Genomic DNA, 11,345 nt, shown 5'->3' on the forward strand with positions numbered 1-11,345 from the left:
TCCACCTTTTGTCATGTCCCCGGAACCATATCTGTACTCATTAGGCTCTTTGGAAGCTAGGCTGTGGGCCAGATGAGGCCAGTGCAGGGACCAGCTTTTGAATGTGGGCTATTGCTCTCCAATCTCAGGATTAAAAAGCCCTTCCTGGCCTTTCGTTCACAATGGCCCAGAGTCCAATAACTTGGAGCCACTGCAAGCCAGCTCCTATGATGAGGTGGAAAGAAAATTGGATTGGAGATCTTCAATTTGTGTCACTTTCTGCTTTTCTGGAAAGCCTTGTCTTTGAGAACCTTGCCTGAGAACGCTGCCTGGTTTCTGAAATCCCTTCTAGGTTGTAAGCAATCTTTAGTGTGTAAGTGGGTACTTTGTTGGGTCTTATAAGCTGACAAGGGCTAGCCTAGGGCAAGATTATTAAGTAAATAATATTTTGATTCATTCACCAAACACAATATTTTGTCATTCACTTCTCAGTACCCAGTGAGGTAGGAACCATACTAATATCCCCATTTTACAGATGACAAAACTGAGGTACATGGAAGTTAAGTTGTTCAAGGCTAAATTACTAGAGAGTAGTAGGGCTGGATTAGAAACTGAGTACTGCCATAGCTCATATATTTATAAAATAACCTTTAGATGCTGGGGACATGTCTGGGTTAGAGATCTCTGATTTCAAGAAACTTATATCCTAGTGGAGAGAGAGGCAAGTAAACTGAACAAGGGGCCATTTCTTATAAGTTGATAGAATGCAGGTCAAATATTGGGAGAACATCCAGGAGAACCAGCGGACGTTGTCTTCTCCTTTCTCACCCACATTATTTTTGTCTTTCCACAAAATCTATCTGGCTGTTTCCTCGTGACTTTCTAGAGGATCATGTTGAAACATGCCCAAATGACGTAGCCAAGTCTTACCAGTAAATCTGTTTCCCTCAACTCTAGCTATCTGTTACTGCATAACAAGCTATTCCAAAATGTAATGGCTTAAGCAACAACCTTTTTATTATCTATCATGATTTTCTGGGACAGGAATTTAACGGGACTTGGCTGGTCTATTCTGTTCCACCTGGCAGAGACTCTGGTCCCTGGGCAGTACACAACTGGTGACTGGGCTGGTATAGAGGCTTTGCTCACATACCTGGCATCTTAGAGAGACATCTGGAAGGCATCTCCCCCTTCATGTAGTCTCAGGACTTCTCCGTGTGGTCTCTCTGGAAGATAGTCAGAGTGCCTACATGATGCCTCAGTTACCAAGGGAGACCATAGTTAAAGCTGCCAGCTCTTTTAAGGCTAACACAGCTAACTGACACAGCATCACTTCCACCATCCTCCATTGGTTAAAGCAGCCAGGCCAGATCCAAGGGGAAGGGAAGTACTCTCCACCTCTGGATGGGAGGAATGTCGAAGAATTTATAGCTATTTTCATCTACCACTCTTTCTAGTTGACTTGGCTTTGTATTTTCATAAAAGATTCAATGTATTTCTTTTTTAAGTTTTTTTTTATTACATTTTTTTTTAATTTTAGAGAGAAAGAGAGAGAGCAGGGGTGGGGGCAGAGAGAGGGAGAGGGAGAGAGAGAATCCTAAGCAGGCTTCACACTCAGCGCAGAGCCCAACATGGGGCTTGATCCCATGACCCTGGGATCATGACTTGAGCTGAAATCAAGAATTGGATGCTAAACTGACTGAGCCACCCAGGCACCCCTTTTTAAAGTTTTTTTTTAAATTCCTGTTAGTTAACATACAGTGTAATATTAGTTTCAGGTGTACAATATTGTGATTCAACACTTTCATACATCCCCCAGTGTTCATCTCAATAAGGGCAGCTCTTAATCCCTATCACCTATTTAACCCATAACCCCATCTACCTCCCCTCTGGTAACTATCAGTTTGTTCTCTATAGTTCAGAGTGTTTCTTGGCTTGCCTCTCTTCCTTTTATTTTCCCTTTGCTCATTTGTTTTGTTTCTTAAATTCCATACATGAGAGAAGTCATATGGTATTTGTCTTTCCCTGACTTATTTCACTTAGCATAATACTCTCTAGCTCCACCCATGTTGTTGAAAATAGCAAGATTTCATTCTTTTTATGGCTGAGCAATATTCAATTATGTATGTATATAATATCCCACAAATTCTTTATCCATTCATCAGTCTATGGGCTCTTGGGCTGTTTTCAGAATTTGGTTATTGTAGATACTGCTGCTATAAACATTGGAGTGCATGTATTTCTTTGAATTACTATTTTTGTATTCTAAATACCTAGTAGTGTGATTGCTGGGTTATAGGCTAGTTCTATTTTTAACTTTTTGAAAGGAATATCCATACTGTTTTCCAGAGTGGCTGTACCAGTTTGCATTCCCACCAATACCGCAAGAGGGCCCCTTTTTCCGTATCCTGGTCAACACCTGTTGTTTCATACGTTGTTGATTTTAGCCATTCTGACAGGTGGAAGGTGATATTTCATTGTAGTTTTGATTTACATTTCCCTGATGATGAATGATGTTGAGAATCTTTTCATGTGTCTGTTGACCATTTGTATATCCTCTTTGGAGAAATGTCTATTCATGTCTTCTGCATATTTTTTAATTGAATTACTCATTTTTAGAGTGTTGAGTTTTATGAGTTCTTTTTATATTTTGGATATTAATGCTTTATCAGATATGTCATTTGCAAATATCTTCTCTATTTTGTAGGATACCTTTTAGTTTTGTTGATTGTTTCCTTCATCATGCGGAAGCTTTTTATTTTGATGTAGTCCCAATATTTACTTTTGGTTTTGTTTTCCTTGCCTTAGGAGACATATCTAGGAAGACGTTGCTATGGCTAATGTCAAAGAAGTTACTGCCTGTATTCTCTTCTAGGATTTTTATGGTTTCAGTTCTCATATTCAGGTCTTTAAGGATTCAATATATTTCTCCCATCCAAGTACTAACCAGGCCCGACCCTGCTTAGCTTCTGAGATCAGATGAGATTGGACGCGTTCAGGGTGGTATGGCCGTAGACAAGGATTCAATATATTTCTAATAAAATATTGCCTTCTCTCTGAAAACTGTTTGAAGCTGAGATGCTGCAGCCTATAGTAAATATTTGGTGTTTAAATAAGATAGCTAGACTTTCTCAGAGCAATGACTGTACAATGATTGCTTTTTAATATACACACGTAAAGTGTGTATTTCCTGATAAAATTGTGGAAAGAAACTGGGATATTTAGATTTTCCTTGCATTTCTGGCAGAGGGAGTCATTGGTTTCACAGTCAATTGCTAAGGGTCAGGTGGGGAAGGAGGCAGGTTTGGGAATCATTTTGGGTTGGTAAAGGAAAACTGTGGAAGATGCTCAGAGAGAACATGGTGTACATTCATTCCAACAAGAGGAGCTGTGGAAGGATTCCTGAGAAAGGCAAATAAATCAAAGGTTGACAAAATTGGATTCCCAGAGGCAACACCAAGTAGATGACAACTTTTAGAACAGTTCCCAGGCACACTGTAGTAGGTGCTCAGTAATCATTTATTTAATGGCCAAAAAAAAAAAAAAAAAAAAATCAGTGAAGTGATGACTGTAGTGGAGATGGCCTAAGACAGGAGCCTTAGGGAGAGCAGACCTGGGATTTAAGGACCTCTTAGACTATTTGGGAAGAATTAAATGCATTGTTTGGGTGAACCAAGAATGTATGCTTAGCACATGGCAGATACTCAAAAAACATTATTTTCTTTCCGGTTTTTTTCTTCAAAAGATAAAAAAGACAAAAGCTTTGCTTTGGCTATAAGAGTAAGTGGAGAGTAAGAGGAGGATTGAAGGATAATTTTGCTTTTGTGAGTAAAGATTTAGAGCAGACCTGTCCAATAGTGCTTACTGCAATGATGGGATGGAGTGCACAGTTCAATATGGGAGCCACTGACCACATCGGCTATTGAGCCCTGGAAACATGCTAGTGTTACTGCACAAGTAAATTTTAAATTTTGTTTAATTTTACTTAATTTAAATTTAAGTTTAATAGTCCTTGTGGCTGGTGGTTAATGTATGGGACAGAAGGATTTACTTAATGCTTATATAAAGCGGAGTCTATTAATACAAGATGGTACTCATTAACCTCAGGTGTATAACATTGGTACTTGAAATTCTTTCACATTCTAGCAAAATTCAATGTTTTGTTGAGTTATATTAAGCAGATAGAACAAGGTTATGTTTATGGCTAATCGGGAGTGAGTGTAGAGGCCTAAAAATGAGCACAAAAAAACCATGACTGAAGGAGGGGTAGTAATTTAGGGGCCAGCTGGTTGCTCTGGACAAGCCAGGTCCTGGAGTATGTCGGTAACTATTTCTCAGCCTAGCATAGTTTGGTTTAGCAAAGAAGTTGAGAGCGCTTTCCTGACAGCAAATTGAGTGAAATAAGTACTATTTATATTCACCTGGCATAATTTGTTATTAGACTTTTTCTGATGGCAGTAATGGAACTGGAGCAGTTAAACCATGTTCTCCTGGGTACTGTGCTACTGCCAAGAGCAGAAAACTTTCATCTTCCAGAGCCTCAATCAGCCAGTTTCTCATCTGCATCCCATAAATCATCAGGAAGGAACAAGCTCATTATCTCAGCACTAGGGACAAAAGTCTTTTACATGACACTGAACTTCTGACTGCGGCAAAACATGGCAGCTTGCCATCACATCCTTAACAGGTGTGTTGGCCCCTTTAACAGACTGGGCCAGAAGTGTGTGGCTGTGGCCTGAAATTTCAATTTTGTTATGTATTTTAACTTGCAGTGGGCCTATGTCCAAAGGAAATTGGGTCTAGTGGTGTGTGCAGGTACTCGGATGTTTGTAGTTTTAATAGCTTTGGGGAAAGAGAAGTGAGTCTTTCTGCCTCTGAAAACATCTTCTGTTAGAGGGTAGGCACTAGGCAAACTTTGCTCTACTTTGGGAAGGTGTTTCTACTTCTACTCCAATGCATCTACTCCAAAGAACTGGGTAGGAGCTCCCAAGTACAGGCTGTTAAGTTTTCTTATACCTCCAACCTGCATTTCCCTTTCTATCGGATGGGACTGATTAGGTCCTGGAACCTTCCAAATTACAAAATCTTTTATTCTTGTGTCATATAGAATTTTCTATGATTATTAGTAAGATAATCGTTCTTATCAGGAAGGTCTCAACTCTCATCTCCCTTTCTAAGGACAGAAATGCTAGGAGTATAACATGGAAGGTGTTCCAGATGTGGACATTCTCATTTCCTGTTCAAGAAAACACAATCTGATAGGAATGAAGAGGGCATACTCTGTAACAGGTACGGCAAACTTTTCCTGTAACAGGTCAGATAGTAAAGGTTTGCCTTTTGAGCCATGTGATCTTTGTTGTTACTACTCAAGTTGGTAGCAAAGGCAAAGACAGTGTGTAAAAGAATGAGTGGGCTGCATTCCAGTAACCTTTATTTATGGGCACTGAAATTTGAACTTCATGTGGTTTTCACTTGGGATGAAATTCTTCTTCCTTTAGTGTTTTTCAACTGTTTAAAAATGTAACAACCATGCTTCATTCACAGGCTGTTAAAAAGATAACAAAACACAAGTGGGCAGACCAGATTTGGCCTGTAGGCTATAGTCTGCTGACTCCTATTCTTCAAGATGAACACATAAGTAAGTAGAGTGTAAATATTTCATAAAAATTACTATATCTATTGCTGATTCCAGCCTTTTAGAGTTGTGAGACAATTTATGTTTGCATCTTTATATATAGAATTAAAAACCACAATTTACTTATAATGAACATCTTTGTATGTGGGTATTTTAAAAATAGTGAAAGAAAAACAAAGCATATTGTTATAGTACAGTAGAAAGATAATTGATGAAAGTTTTGGGAGTCTTGGATTTTCCACTCAGTTCTGACATTAAGCAAGGGCTTATCACATTGGATTTGCTCTTCCCTAAAATGGGAATAATACTGGCTTTACTACTCTCCTTGGCTGTTGTGAAATCCAAATGAGCTTGTGCTCCTAAAAATTCCTGGAAAAAAGATCAAGTGCTACATGTGTGTAGAATAACTTGCCAGGAGTATCCCCAAAGTCCTTGGGCTGGTACAATGTATAATTTCTCTCGGCAGTTGTATGGAAGAAAATACTTTCATGTAAATGGATAGATATAGATAGGTATTTTGTGTTCATGTCATGATGATCTGAAGAGAGAAATGATCTACCCTGAATATTTTATCTTTTAGTAGCATGAACAATCTTGCCTTATGTGGATCTTTTAAAACTATGCTACAAACCGCCGTTTCATTTAAGGTATTAGGTTTTCTCTGATTTATCCCAACCAAAAATGGCCAAAGGGGATGAAATATGCCTGCATACACTTCATGCGCAGGAGGATGTATAAGACAGTGGGTTGAGGATTGAATTGAAGGACAAAAGCCTCCATACAAGTGGTTCTGCCTAATATTGAAAGGCTACAAGTTGACAAGATAGGAAAGACATCCTTCTTAACTTTCTGCTGTTCAGAGAGATATTAGCAATAAATGATTGTGTGTATCTGTGTGCATGTGTGTGTGTGTGTGTATCTGTGTGTCTGTGTATGTAAATGAAAGGACATATACAATATACTATAGTGGGGGAATAATTTCAAGGGTAAAAAATGTTCATCTTAAAATCATTCTGGTTGTTTAACTTTAGTTTAATCGATTTTGTAAAAGACTTTTTTTTTTGGCTGGCAAGAAATAATTCAATGAAAGACTAAAAAACATTATGAAAAGGGTAAATTTTTGTTTGTGTTTCTTAGAATATGAAATCACTTGTCGCCCAAATAGAGTCTTAATTAAAATAGATGAGAAACCAGGGAAGCGGAGGAGAAAGACATTTAAACATTTTTCTTGTGTAAGATTTTTCATGTTTTCTTCATAAAAATTGAATTTCCCTTCTGGGCTTTGCGGTATAGCTTGTATAATTATTTTGGAGAAATGAGAAATGTGAGAAGGAAAATAGGGTATTTTAGGACTAACCCCAAATAGATGCTACATCTGGCTGATTTCAGTTAACTCTCCAAGCACTACTATAATGGTGTAGATGTCATGAATTATGATGATATAAAGTTTTATATTTCCCACTTCTGACACTCATTTTCACAGTGCTGGTATATCTGGCCATTTGTTCTTACCCTTTCTGCTATATGTATATTCACATAATCCTTACACTTTTTCATTCCTCTATATTTTTAGTATTATTATTCTCTTGTTAATAACATGCCTAACATTTTCTGATTTCGATGCATGCCTGTGACATTGGCAGTCATGCTCAAGAAATTTGACTTTGGGTGAGACCAGTCTAATGTTTCTCTGTAGTCTATAGTGTAATGAAAGGGCCTTTAGTAATGGGTCAACACTAACAAAAGCTTTTCTCATTAGGTATACACCATAGAGTCTTGGTATAGTTGTTGCTAGGTTCAGCTTTACTTAAGGGAGACCATAACACACAGATATCATATTCAAAATTTTAGAGTGTAGAACTTGTAGGGACTATAAAACCTAATGATGCCAAATAGGAGTTCAGAAACCTCTATCCTCTCTGCCATCTTGTTATATCAGAAACCCTCTGAAGGAACAGTTAAACAGTACAGAAGGAACACAGTATGTTAAATTCCAAGTCTTTAGGCATTTGGAGAATTAGAACCAAACTTAACCTCAAGGAGTTTTGTGTACACTCTTGGATAGTTTTATAGATCCTGGATTCATAGTCTTTTTAGGTCAATGTAAATTGCCTGTGCTATGGAGAGGCGGTACCACCCAGGGAATAGGAACTAAGCTCTGGAGTCAGACTTACCTGGTTTTAACTTTTCTTGTTCTCTCTACTAGCTGAGCAACATTGAGCAAGCCACTGTAGTCTCTGAACCTCAGGTTCTCCCTTTTTTAAAATGGGGACAAAAATTGTATCTTTCTGGGAAAATCCAATGAAGTAAATCATATGTAGTACTAAATACACATAAAATGCTTAGTAAAGTACTTGGCCCATAATAAATCCTCAATAAATATTCAACAAATACATACAGTCCTTCCAGGGGAGTACAATATACACACATACATACATACGAGTTATTGTGCTTTCAAGAAGGTGCTGGTCTTTCTGGAGACAGAAGCCCTAGCCCCCAGCATGATTTCAGGAATAGCAGATAAATGTATATCATTAAGGGTCCCAAGAATAGATGTACTCAACTGTAAGTGTGTTAAAAATTGCAAGGAGTGAAAGATTACTGCTGAATGGAGTGGTCTAGGAAGGTTTCTTGAAGGTGGTATTTGATCTGTGTCTTACAGAATATAATAGACAGGTAAGAGAGGTGAGGGCATAGAGGTAAGACATTTTAGGTGGATAAAGTGGAAACCATGCCCTAATGATTTCTAGCTGATGTTAAACGGCCCCTGCTTTTAGACCTTGGTCCAATAACAGTCATCACAGGGCTTTCAAAGAAGGTCAATCCAAAGATGGAAAAATTGGCTCCCTTTCAAGTATTATGCATCTGGGATCCAAATTCATGAGCCCTGAGTTTGAACCTAAGTTCAGCCATTGACCAGTTGTATGACATTGAGCAAGATTCTTACCCCTTGGTGTTTTAACTTACTCATCTGTAAAGTGGAAGCAACCATACCTCTTCAGACTACAGTTCTGAGTTAAATTTGGTGTTATAAATCTACATGCTTTGCTTGACACTTGGTAAATAACTAGGTCCTCACTTATAATCTTTCAAGTCTTTACTGCGCCCCCCCCCCCCCCATCCCACCGTCCCTATCTCCTTGTTTAAGCACTGATTGCTTAGGGAAACCTATTTGAAAAGATTTAGTATTTACTTCATTTATTCTTCAAAGACAATAGCCTTATGTTTTTGGAGGGTTTTGGCATTTAGAGCAGCTTCTAATTCATATCATCTCATTTTACCCTCAGAACATTTTTGTAAAGAAGACAGAGAATTTCAGAAAAGGAGATCCAGCAGAGTGCATAGGGATTGACTCCTTAAGGGACACGGGGGTTATCTAGAATGACACAGGCCTTGTTCATTTTAGTCCTGAGGGGATTTGACTAATAGCCTGCCTCCTCCACACTGGGAATGCTGAATGTCTGAGAGCAACACTATCACCCAAGCAACACAGAAACAGGAGTTTTAGCTTTTTGTATGCTGGAGGGGTCCAAATATGGGTTGCGAAGGATAACTAATTTGATAGGTATTTATTTTATTCCTTAACCAGCTTTTTAAAACTTTAGTCCCTTTAGGCTGTGGCCACATGAAGTGTTACTTAGAAGAGTGCAAAATTTTTAAATATACACCTTACAACCTAGACGATCTGGATTGGAAAAGTGCATGCAGAGATATACCGTGTATATAACTGGGCTAATCTCATTCACTTTTGGCTGGGGTTTTGGTGAATGGGGCAAATGGGAATGTACATTCAGTAGGTGTTTCACCCTTGTGAAGACCAGAGGGCATTTGACATACCAAAGAGAGCAGCATACAGATGCTGGAATGCACCTTCAGGTCTGGGCACTGTCCTTGGAGATTGTGCCTCCATGCTGATCAGTTCATCTTCTTCCCAGGGTGGGTCTTGACAAGTCATTTGTTCACAGAAGACACTCCAGAGCTAACCTTCAACATTTACAACAGAGGATCCATTCTCTGAAGGAAATACATGCAGAATTTATCTATGCTTATTATAGAGCAAATGTTCTGTTCTAGAGGGCAAGGAGCAGTTTCTTTCTCCTTTTGCTCTCATGCGCACAAACTCAGGGGCACACCCCACCCCACGCTCCCTGTTGCTTCTGCTGAGGGGGGCATGCAGAATTATTTACTTTATTACATTATTTATATTTTCAGATTGTTCTTAGGATTAATTGCTATTGAAGCCGAGATTTAATTAGCATAAACTTTAGTAACAGCTTAATATAAATTAAATTACAAGCCATTTCTCTTTGAGAAATATTAGGATTTATTAGCAGTCCCCCCAAAACCAATTAGTTTGAACGGATACATTTCAGCATTAAGGGATGGATGAAGCTTTGTGTGCTATTGTTTGTAATTATATTGAGCACATTCCCTCCCTCCCCTCTCCCTTTTTTGCCTCTATTCTGGTGATTAGCCTGGGTAGGAGATGCCTATTCTTTTTGCCCAAGGCCTTAGGAAAGCAATAATGGTCATCAAGAGAGAAATTGGCTCTACTGAGAGGCAAGGGAGGGGAGTGAGGGAGAACCTGAGGATAAGGAAATCATCAGGTCACAGTTCAGGACTAAAAAAAATGTTGATGCAAAAAGAAATGAGCATTTTAAATCCAAGAAGTATGAAACAACTTTCTCATAAATCTCTAAATGGCCAAAGGAAACTGTAGTTTAGTCTTCCTGTTTGTGCTGTGGGCTAGGAAAAAGACAGTGCATGCTCTGTGCTGTTGCCAAATTAATCTAGAAGAATAGCTTAATCATGGCATTCCTCTGCTCAAGAACAGACAGTTGCGGGAATAGGTATTGGAATCAGACGAGTTTGAGTCCCAGTTTTGCCATTTGTCCATTTGACCGTGGGCAACCCAGGTCAACTGTTGTTTCAGTTCTTCCATGTGTAAAAAGGGATAATGATGGAGCCTACCTCAAAAGATTATTTTAAGGATTTTATAAATTAACGTAGGTGAAAAGCACCACTGTGGCACAAAATGCAACCGATTGGTGTTTGTTGTTATTTATAGAGAAGGTACATTTCTCTTGGCATAGCATGAAGTGTCTTTTATCACCCTGTGTCCACCTGTCTTTAAGCAGGATGCCCTGACACTCTATTCCAGAAGGCCTTCCCTATAACTAAACCAGTTTCTTGTATTCTAATTTGATGCGTGTCTCACTTCCTCTATTACACGGTAGGAAGAGATGATGTCTTAGTTTCAGAACTCCCAGTGGCCAGAAGAATCCCTAGAAAATTCAGATGCAGCCCTCATGAAAAGATAAGGTTTGTAAACTCTGTAATTTTAAGTCCGTGTGTTTGTAAATCCACAGTGTTTTAAAAAACTTGCAGATAGGACACCAATTTGGCCTTGAGTTTTCCTGTATGTAAAATGGAGGAGTTGGGTGAGATGACTCATCAGTAGGGCTCTCTCCAACTTCAAGATGTGATTTTATTTAGTCTGTTTTAACTTCATTGTTGTCATGTTTCCACAATGTTGAACATCACCAGTATCAAGATTGAAATATTAGCCAAAATAGGGATATTTTCAAATACTCAGATGCTTCATATTACATGGAAACCTATTTTTCATTATCTAACATATTTTTCTATTTTCAACAGGATGCTTGTCACTGGACTATTCTTTACTGTGAATTTGGCAGTGGAATGCCAACTGAAATGAAGCAGATGGTTG

General features: G+C 38.6%; 1 long non-coding RNA gene across 1 annotated transcript; it reads left to right on the plus strand.

Annotated features, from left to right (window-relative positions):
- Nucleotides 1-5,102: 5,102 nt before the first annotated feature.
- Nucleotides 5,103-10,924, plus strand: LOC123582324. The gene is made up of 3 exons (XR_006704318.1): nucleotides 5,103-5,268; nucleotides 5,524-5,617; nucleotides 10,852-10,924. It is a non-coding gene; the product is annotated as an uncharacterized LOC123582324 (long non-coding RNA).
- Nucleotides 10,925-11,345: the final 421 nt, after the last annotated feature.

Source organism: Leopardus geoffroyi, chromosome B3, assembly GCF_018350155.1.
Source record: "Leopardus geoffroyi isolate Oge1 chromosome B3, O.geoffroyi_Oge1_pat1.0, whole genome shotgun sequence".
Lineage (NCBI taxonomy): Eukaryota > Metazoa > Chordata > Mammalia > Carnivora > Felidae > Leopardus > Leopardus geoffroyi.